At 40.1% G+C, this 10,434-nt stretch overlaps 1 long non-coding RNA gene across 1 annotated transcript in view; it reads left to right on the top strand.

Moving 5' to 3' along the window:
• The first annotated feature begins 2,138 nt into the window (after nt 1-2,138).
• LOC117959295 overlaps nt 2,139-10,434 on the top strand; it is a 20,868-nt gene continuing 12,572 nt past the window's right edge. The window contains exons 1-2 of the long non-coding RNA XR_004659911.1: nt 2,139-2,149; nt 10,383-10,387. This is a non-coding gene — a long non-coding RNA (uncharacterized LOC117959295). The remainder of the gene's footprint in view (nt 2,150-10,382; nt 10,388-10,434) is intronic.

Below are 10,434 nucleotides of genomic sequence, written 5' to 3'. Positions count from 1 at the left end.
TTGGGGTCCCCTGCTGGAGCTGCTGCCCCCGCGACCCGATACCGGATAAGCGGTCGAAGATGGATGGATGGACACTGAAAGAAAGCTGAGTCAAGCTAAGAGATCCTAAAAAAAAACGTCATGCAATTTTGCCAAGCAAACACAGAGGAACTGGTAAGATGTAGCAACTGTCCCTCTTTAAAAACATTGACTTACTACTACAGTTCAACCACTCCACTGCGTTGACAGGGATGCTCATCCAGGCCAGGAGATACATTATTTTACTTTGTGTGAGACTCTTATGTCATGTTAAGGCTAATGTGCAGGTGAGCTGCAGACACTGCAGCAGGCTAGTAATCAGGCCAGGACGTACAGTACAACTTTTAATTTAACTATGTATTAGGTATGGCTGTATCAACAACCGTTAATATGCATAATATACAATGATCCTGTTTTTCCTAACTCTCTACCATTCTTCAAACCATATTCCAGTTCCCTCCCATTTTGTTGTCTGTCCCGGGAAACTCCTGTAATTATTTTAACAAATGTTGTCTGACAGCAAGTTAAAGTGGTAAAATATTCAAGGTATAGTGTACAGTATAGTGTACAACTGATTGATTGTTTTTTTCTTTAGCCAGTTCTTTTTTAGGTGTCTTAAATACGTTTGCCTACTGCACATATCCACAGCAGTACAGACAAATATTACCTTTAAACAGTATTTTAGCAAGTAGCTTAAGTTCAATTAGTCGTGTTGTCCTCCTGCCCACTATGCAACTTTGTTTTTTCTCGATCAAATTAAAAACAACTTTTTCTGCCCTTTTCCCGATGTTTTTGTCGCTTTTGTTCTGCGTTTTTTTTCTGTGCTTTTGTTTGACATTTTGTTGTTTTTTCTCCGTCACAGTTTGTATGCACAAAATAAAACGTAATGCATTATCAACTGGTGTTGCTAACAATTATAGTTCCGTCTTCCGACTTCCGAGGTAAATGTAACGCAGCATTAGACACCACGGCTCCACGGCCCAATGACTCCTGCTTAGACCCAGTTCCAGAATTACCAGATGTGCCTGTATCAGGGATATTTTGGCTTCACTTTTGTCCAATGAAAGGGTGTTGTTAATCTTTTTACACAGTGAGGGCATGAAACAACACTAGGGGATTAAAGCCATGCATTGCACTGTCTATAGCGCCAACTTCTGACGAATCTACGCTGTAGCGTACTTTATTCGCTCCAAACCAGTTGACGGAAACGCGCCTAATGCAACGTTTCAAAAGTTTACTTAAAATTAGCTTGACGATGGAATGAAAACCCGGCTAATGAGGCATGACTGTGCAAATACAAGAACAACATTTGTCTTGTTGGTCCATTCATGCAAGTTATCCATGTGTTTGTGTTAGGTTAGGGTTGGCCCCCCACTTAGCACCCAAACTGCTGGAGAGCAATCAATCAATATGCAATGCAATATTATTAGTAGTACAATTTCCACAGCAGCCTAGCCATTCCTTTTATTGTCCCATCAGAAAAAGAGTGTCAGATAAAAAGCAGGATACACCTGTGATTCCTCACTCTGAGCTCTTGTAGGAGCCTCCAGTGAGATGAAATTTAAGGATGAGAACATCAACATCATGGCAAACCTTGATCCGTTTCCAGGTCGGGAGCAAGGTCGGGAGGCGACATAATTAGCTGAATGGATAGCAACCACTCCTCCTTTCCTCTCTGTCCTTTCATTTTCTGCTGCCACCTGCTATCTCTCTCTCTCTGTCTCTCTCTCTCTCTCTGTCTCTCTCTCAAGCACAGCCTTACTATCACAGAACACTGCTTCTGTTTAAAAAAACACCAGTCCAGCGCAGTAAGCCGATATCATTCAATTACTATGACAACTATGGTACAATAACCATTCATTATGTACTGCAGTAATTGCAGGACTGGCTAAGCTCTACTTTGATTTTACGTATCATATTTACAAACACACACACAAACACACACACACATCACAGAGATCTGAGATTTTTCAACTGCAAATGGTTGAATCGAAATATTTGTACAGTATCTCATGTGGCTGCAGAGTTATTGCATGTCTCAGGTAACTACACCACTGTGGTGGGAGGACGTTTGTACGTGTGTATGTGTAAGCTCAAGCAAACTAAAAGAATGGAAGGGGGGTCTGTGCAGGTGTGTGTTTTTGTGTAGCATCTCAGGCTCCAATCTGTATGTATCATTATCTCCATCATACCAGCTACTTCAAACAAACATTCCTCCATCGCCTCTTTTTCTCTGAACTCCTTGTTCAAGTCCTGACATAGATTAAGACAGTTTGTAATTGCTTAATCAACAGGATCTTTATCTAGTTGCTGTATTGTTTAGATTTAAAGACAGGGTTGGTAGCTGTATTCAAAAATACTTTTTTCAACAGTGTTTTGAACCCCAACAGCAAATAGTTATGGGCTCTGAAAAAGGAGCGAAATAGATCCGTCATCTGTAGTTGCTGAATTCCAGTTAAAATGCCCACCAATCCGCTTGGAAAGAACTAAAGAAGTACCTCTTTCCACCACTGCACATACTCTACCCCTCCCATGTGCGATCCTGAGCTCAACGAGCATCGTCCCAACAGTAGTCATGTTTGTTTGAAACATTTGGTATGATAATATTAGGTGTTTGCTAACGAGTGAATGAGACGTTAAATAAAATTGCGGCAACAGTGCTCGGTGGCGTGTGTGTGTGTGTGTGTATTTCTTAAACTGTTTTCATTTATTTTTTTATTTTAAAGAAAGTTTGGCTGCTCCTCTGCTGCTGGATGCATTGCAATGCTCTGACCAGTCTTAACCAGTAGACTGTTGCTTCAGTGTGGAACACTCTAACCCCTAATTTTCACCAACTGCAGAACAGCTGCAGATGTTCTGAGGAATGGCGGCTGAGTCAATCGATTTCAATAGAAGTCCCTGTGTCTATTTCCACTGACTGCGGAACGGTTGCGTCCCGACTCCGTCCCAGCTCCGGGGATCTGCAGCCCTCCGGAGCAGATTAGCAGAGCTTCTGTTTTTGCAGGACGTCGGAGAGCTCTGCAGCAATTCAGCACATGGGCAAATTGTCCGGACCTGGTGGGTATTGAAGGATCCGCAGCCATTCCATAGTTGGTGGAAATCCAGGGTGACGTGACGTCTGTGGTGTAGAACAGGGGTTATGGCCAATGCGTGAGATACAGAAGTCAAATACTCTAAAAGGCATTGGAGATCTTATTACGAATAATTTATATGAAAATCATTGGTTAATTGTAATTTTCCATTACAGCTGGCAGCCCTGAGTCACGCTCAATGAGAGCTAAGAAGTAATATGTCTATATGTGCAGAGATCAAACCTAACATGCACTGCGGTGCATGCGCACATGGTATTTTGAGCCCTGGTGATAATGTTGTACTCAAAGAAATGCTCACCGTTGTACAATGTAATATTAATCGTAATTGTGGCCAAAACAATGAAAATAAGACCCAATTTGTAATATCCATTTTCCGTTACATCACCAGTAATGAATGTAAAAACGATATGACTTCACCCTTTCTGTTGGTGGGAACAGCAACAATACTGGACGCCATAATTAAACTGATTTAGTTAACTGCTGCCACTATGCAGTATCATGTGTTGGAGAGACATAGAGAGAAAAGTGAGTTGTGTATGAGGTAGGCTACAGAGTGGAAAACCAGGGTTTTGGAAACATGATTTCCTGTGGAAACAGTGATGTCATGATGGTCGGTCTTTCACAGTCACACACACACACACACACGCACAGTGTTTGTAAATCAGATTCTCTCTTGCACTCTGTTAATGTCATTAACATAGCTGTCTCTGTCAAATGTGCTGTACACTGCATTGTTTTATAGTGGGTTTTACAACTTTGGTAAAGTGGTTGTGGAAGGTCGGTCAACACAATTCCTTTGAGACTGGTAAATCACAACAGACACATCTCACTTTAATTGGATCAGATCAATGCATTGTTCTTCAGTTTATACGATTGCTTCTGTTTTAGTGATTGCTTCTGACTGAGAGATGGATCTTTTTTTTCCTTCTTTTCTTTTTACAAAAAGCACATGCTGTTTGGACGGGAACAAATGCCAGTGGCAGGTTACCGGTGGTAGGCCAACTAGCAGATCACACGCTAGTGCAAGCCAGCCACAGACTCGCCTGCAAGTTTTCTAATTGGCAGTTAATAGCCCGTCAGCAAGCTCAGTTGCCAACCAGACAATAAATAAACTGTATTTAACTGTCAAGAGGGATTGCAATGACCATCGGACAACTGTATTGTACGTATTGCCTGGGGGTGCCCCACTAAGTGACCCAGACAGACAGACAAATTACTGTGGGACACTACGCAATATGACAAAAAACACAGTGAAAGCTTCTTCAATAATACAAAATGGGTGGGTGGGTGACAGATGAAGAGATGGGTTTAAAATGCTGATAGGGAAATGATCAACTTACTCCTTTTGAAGTCTTTAAGAAACCTGTCAATGCTAGCTCAGAGAAAAAGAACAACAACCAAACCTTGACCTTGATGATGAATGCAATGCCAGAATCAAGACCATAGAGGGCCTTCCAGTAACTGAATTGGAGCCACCATCTGGATGATTTGCTCACATTCTCTGCCAGGAAGGCAGTCTCACTCAACCAGGTATTCTGCCTCCTGGCGAGGGTTGGAAAATTAGTGAAATTTTTCCAGAAAAGACCCACAGCTGCTCATTTAGTGAAAACCAACTAGAGGAGTGGAGATACACATTTACATGTAAATCCATGGTGTCAGATCTAGTGGGCTTCTTTCGGTATGCATGTTAAAAAACAAGGCTGATGTACCAGAATTTGTTTTTACACTTAACAACGCAACACTTTTGTTTTTGCCCCATGTTTCATGAGCTGAACTCAAAGATCCAAGACTTTTTCTATGTACACAAAAGGCTAATTTCTCTCAAATGTTGATCACAAATCTGTGTTACTGAGCACCATCCACCTCACAGGTATGGCATGTCAAGATGCTGATTAGACAGCATGATTATTTCACAGGTGTGCCTTAGGCTGGCCACAATAAAGGGTTTGGGGGGGTTCCGAAAACCGGTCCATATCTGGTTGTGGTTGGGGTTCATCCCTATCTTTTGACTTGACTGCAGTTTGTCTTCGTAACCGACTTGAGTGAACAAATGCTCACATTCAATGACGTTTGGCACTGACTTGTTTTGACCTCATGATGTTCATCGTCTGGGGGAATCTGCAAATTGCAAGGCAATCCATCCAACAGTTGAGATACTCCAGTCTGTAAGCGGTGGACGGACGCCATCCTGAGAGCCAAGGCGCTAGCGTGGCTTTCAAACGTCTACTGGTCTCACTCATGCTGTGAAGTCCGCTGCTGCCCAGCTCGTTTTTTCTTTTACTCTAATAAAAAAAAAAAAAGAGTTGCTACTGCTGGAAATACTTGCACTTTCTGTGTGTGATGTTTTCTCCTTGGACAAGACCTTTGCTCGTGAGAACACTTTTATGACATTGTTAGAGCTTTCAGACACAAAGTTGATTGTTCTGCAAGGTTAAAGAAAGGTTTTGGATAGAAACGGCCCCCAGTGGCCGTTTGTGGCCTCAGTGTAGTCATAGTCTGTTTCAAGCCCCAATCTGATCGATTTAAAATTTAAACTGATTCATGTGTTTGAATTTCACTTGAACTTCAGTGTAATAACTCCACATTTTACTGCTTGCAGTTTTCCTTTGCTAACTTGCCAAACCTTTACCAGTGAAACCACATTGGAAATTAGTTTCTTACTATTTTATAATCATAGTAGTTTTTAAGTGATGTATATATGCCCGATGGGTATTTATTCAGATTTATCATTATTTTATTTTAGTTATTTACATTTTTAAAAAGAGAAGATAAAAAGTATTTTAATTTTCTTTCTGTGAGTTTTGTTCTCTGCTCCTCCCCCTGTAGTACTTATTCAAACTGGCTCTAGTTTTCCATTCTGCCTTACTGGCACAGAGTCCATGACCTCTGTCCTTTTCTACTGCTGAATGATTTTGTCCATTTCTTTCCTCATCTCTGAGTTTCGCCCTGTCTCTTTATTCACTTTGATAATTTTGTCTTTATTCAGTTCAAATTCATTTGCATCGCTTTCTCTCTTCTCAGTATATTTTATCTAATGCAGGGCATGTGTCATGGTCTTTTTTTTTCTTATGTATTTCTCATATTTCTTCTGTACGGTTAAAAAAACTAAATTTTCTCTCTTTGTCTGCTCCGTCTCTCTAGCTTGGGCATCTCAGCTTATATTTTCTTAATGTCTCACATTCAGTTAGAGAAAGTCCTCGGCCTTTCCCAGCTGAGAATGGGATTGAATTGTCACAATTCAGCTGCTGTACCACACTAAACAGATTATACAAGATAACACTTTCAACCTTTCAAAATATATGCAACATTTTTGTATTTGAGTGTTGTTGTGTGACATGTTAGGCATCACAGAAGTTCTAAAAATTCCAGAAATGAAAGGAGTTAATCAAGTCTTTTGGTACAAATACAATGAAACACATAAGGTGGAGATGCCTTGAAAACCGCCTAACACTCTCACTTTCTACTCATTTTAAAACAACACATACTAAATGCTTTGTCTTTGTGTGTGTGTGTGTGTGTGTGTGTATCTCTCATGTCTACAAGTCCATTTCTAAAAGTATATGTGACTATGTGTTTTTTATGTGTATTTATGGCCTACATGCCGGCCCTTTGCACACTGAGTGTGTGCATGTGTTCAGAGGGTACAGACTATGATTGTTCTCTCTGGGTGTTAGCTTTCGGAGCAGGAAGTGCACGTTCAGGTCAGGGGGGGGATCTAGGCATGCTCGGTCTTACCACATCTGTTCAAAGACCCTCAAAGTCATACAGGAAATATGGGTGAATATGTGTGTGCGCGCATGCTACAGATGCTGCTCTTTGTGAGCACAATTTATAAAAATATTTGACCTTTTGCTGCCTGTTCCCACAATAAGTAACAGAGGAAAAAGGTTCATGTACCTGCTGCAATGTGACTCTAAAAGGGCACAGACTCTGAATAACACCATTATCCACCTCCGTGTTTTTTTTTTTTTTTACATGTGCACAGTAAATTCTATCAGAGTAAAAAATGATACAATGAAGCTTTTTATTGATTATGCATGATAGTGTTACTAAGGTAAAGGCCTCATACAGTACTCATAGCATTACAATTTTCCCTTTATCCACTTAAGAATGATCTGACAGTGCTGGGGGCAGTGTTGTAGTCGAGTGTCAAGTCAAGTCGGGGATCCTCAGTGTTGAAGTTTGAGTCACTAAAGAAGAGCCAGAGTCGAGTCTGAGTCCTGGACTCGAGTACTCGGTCACTGCCTATTACACATAAACGTTGTCAGAAACTTAATCCAACTCCCGAGTCCTATTTCCTAAATGCTTGAGTACATGAGTCCGGTCAGCAGTGGTGCAAAAACTGGGTATGTGCAATGTACTATTGGGTATGCGGCCAACCACAATGGGTGCGCCAAATTTGATGGTAAAAAAATAAATTAATTAATTAATAAAAGTAAACTATTTTGGGGGGATTTTCTATATGTAGCAGCTGTTGTGCTTTTCTAAATTTCCTCAATGCCAGATAACATTTTAGAAGACTTACAGGCTGGAGAATGTTAGAATGTTGACATAGAAGAGGGAGCGCTAAGCGAGCAGGTACGAGTAGTTGTTGGGGGACTAAAAATAGAAAAAGAATGAGGATAAATAAAATGGCATGTCAAGGGATGGACAGCAGTTTAATAAGTGGACAGTGAAAGGCAACAGGTAGGATTTAAAATGTGACGTTTGTGCTTGGAGGTTTGCAAATATCCATGTTGACAGACTAGCTAGCGTTTGCTAACACTGGGAATGTAACAGCCAAATGCTAGTAGCTAGCTTAGCATTTGCAAAACCGGGCTGAAAACTGGAAAATACCAGGTAGCATGTTCCATAAATGACAAGAATCTGGAAAACATAACTAATTCAATAACTGTGGTTCACCATGGAATTAGGAAAGGCACAAACAGCAGTACAGATGTTCATGTGAGTATTGTCAACGTTACTTTCAGCTTTGCTTCTAGGAGACAACAGTCAAAACTTGCACAGCCACAAAAGGTTGGTCGTCCTTAAAGAGGACCATCTTTTTAATCGATGTTGTGCTTTGGACCAAAATGAAAAAACGTTTTGTCACACAAGTACATCAATATTGGACGATGCTGCAAACCCCTAGATAAAATCCACTACCAGAGTTTCTGCTAACTTTATAAAAATTCTCGCTTCCTAAAATATGAGCGCATGACAGCTATGGCGTGATTAGGCTGGTAATATGGTTATTGCAAATTGAAGTGAAAAAAAAAACACTTGGTGAATCTTGGTGAAAATATTGATTGTCCCTTCCACCTCATTACTTTGCCATTGGAGATACAAGGTTAAAAAGGCACAATCATCCATATGGACATGATTCCTAAGGATACCAGCTGAAATTAGATGTACATTATCTGAATAATACAATGGTGTTATGTCCTTTTCTCCCCCATGAGTGACTGTTGGATTCAAACAGCCAGATAATCAAAATTAAAGAGTTAAAATTATGGCCTCATGTACTGTAAGAGTTTTTTTGGGGGGCTGACAGAAACATGAACATCTAAAGAAAGCAATGGCAAAGGCTTCTTGACTATACAAATCCTTCTGAAATGTGACAAGCTCAGACCCTTAACATTGTTGGCCTCACCTTTGACCCTTGCCTAACATTCCAATCTTTAATTTCTTGGGTTTGTTTGCATATATAAATATATTGTCTACTCACATCCTGGTTTGGGTCATCGTGCAAGAACTGATGTTCAGGTAAAATATCCAGGGTTCAAATCCAACCTGTGACGAGTTCTTGCATGCCTTCCCCCTTTCTCTCCCCTTTCTCACCTAGCTGTCCTGTCAAATAAAGGCGGAAAAGCCTAAAAAAATTATCTTAACCCTAATGTTGTCTTCGGGTTAAATTGACCCCTTTTTTATATCAGGTTTCTTTTTAGCTACCCAATTGTAATTACCCAAAATAACATTATTGATGCCACACGACACTCTTTGGCAATCACAAATCTCTACTTTCATTAATTTGGGGTGTCTTATTCAATTTTATGGCATTTGGAGAATAAATTGAAGTGGTTTTGAAAAACTGTTGAGTAAAAGTGGTCAGTCCAGTCTGTGATTAACCATTTACATACTTTCCTTTAATTTTAGTCTAAATAATTCTTAATTTCTGCTTTTCTAACTCAAACATAATTTCCTCTAAATGAGGTTTATTGACCAATAATTAAAAAAATAACTGTAAAACTAAAGCTAATAAGTTAGTGTTACGTAGTGTTGAAAAAGTTTTTAAAAAAGTGACAAACATTGAAAGAAAAACGGCAAAAGTGTTTAAAAATGGGACAGAATCGTAAGTTAAAAAAACACTGATAATAAGCTTTAACAAAAGTGTTGATTTTTGGAAACACAAGGGTTAATAAAAAAAAAAACTTCATTAAAGTGGTACTCCAGCAATCTAAGATTGGACTTCATTAAAAATGAGGGACTCAACATTGACAAAAAAGAAAAGAAGTATTAATTTTCCAACTTTTACTCCCCAAATGTGTGGAGTTCCAAAAGCACTGGAACCTCTACTTCCCATAATGCAACTTGATAGTGTCTTTGATTAGATCCTCCCTTCCTGGTGAACACCCTCGTCTGGTTCATGTTCAAACTCCGCACCTCCAGTCTGCAAATGTAGCCTCCATGCCAAGCCAACCCTGATGACATCATTGTGACATCATCAGGGTTGTTTTCTCAGATTTTAGAAAGCTCTCTCACACACAGACCACAGAAAACAATATCCAACTTTTATCCCGAGCTAAAACACACGATACAATCAACACTGGTACTCTAAGACAACTTTTAACATTTATATTGTTTATTTAGCGCTATCTGGTACACATCTATACTGACTGCTTCATTAGGTGTGACCTGGTTGTTAGATGTGAAAGGACTGGCGTCTGAGGTTGTGTGTTTGGGTTGTCCTGCATGCTTCCAGGAGGTTTTGGTACAATCCGAGCTCTGTTCATGCATCAGGTAAACCCAACTTTACCAAGATTTAGAAAAAAAAACTATAATTCCTCAGCAAAACATTGAGGTTTAGACAAGCTGAAACTTAAGTGTTCATTAAAGTTCTTTGTTTGTGAAATCAACGTACACTCTGTTATATCACATATGGCATTTGCACTACATCTCTTAACATAAACAGACGCAGACAGCCACACATACACACATGAGACTGACTCATGGACTTTTGTAATGGCAATAAAAGCTGTCTGCTTCAAACACACCCCGTTGATCAAGAGTCAGTTAATGTGTCGAGACGATGGGGAAATGAGTGGAAGGGTTGGGGGGGGGGGGG

This window comes from Etheostoma cragini, chromosome 16 (assembly GCF_013103735.1).
Source record: "Etheostoma cragini isolate CJK2018 chromosome 16, CSU_Ecrag_1.0, whole genome shotgun sequence".
NCBI lineage: Eukaryota > Metazoa > Chordata > Actinopteri > Perciformes > Percidae > Etheostoma > Etheostoma cragini.
Note: the sequence above shows the minus strand (reverse complement) of the source record. Positions and strands in the feature narration are given on the sequence as shown.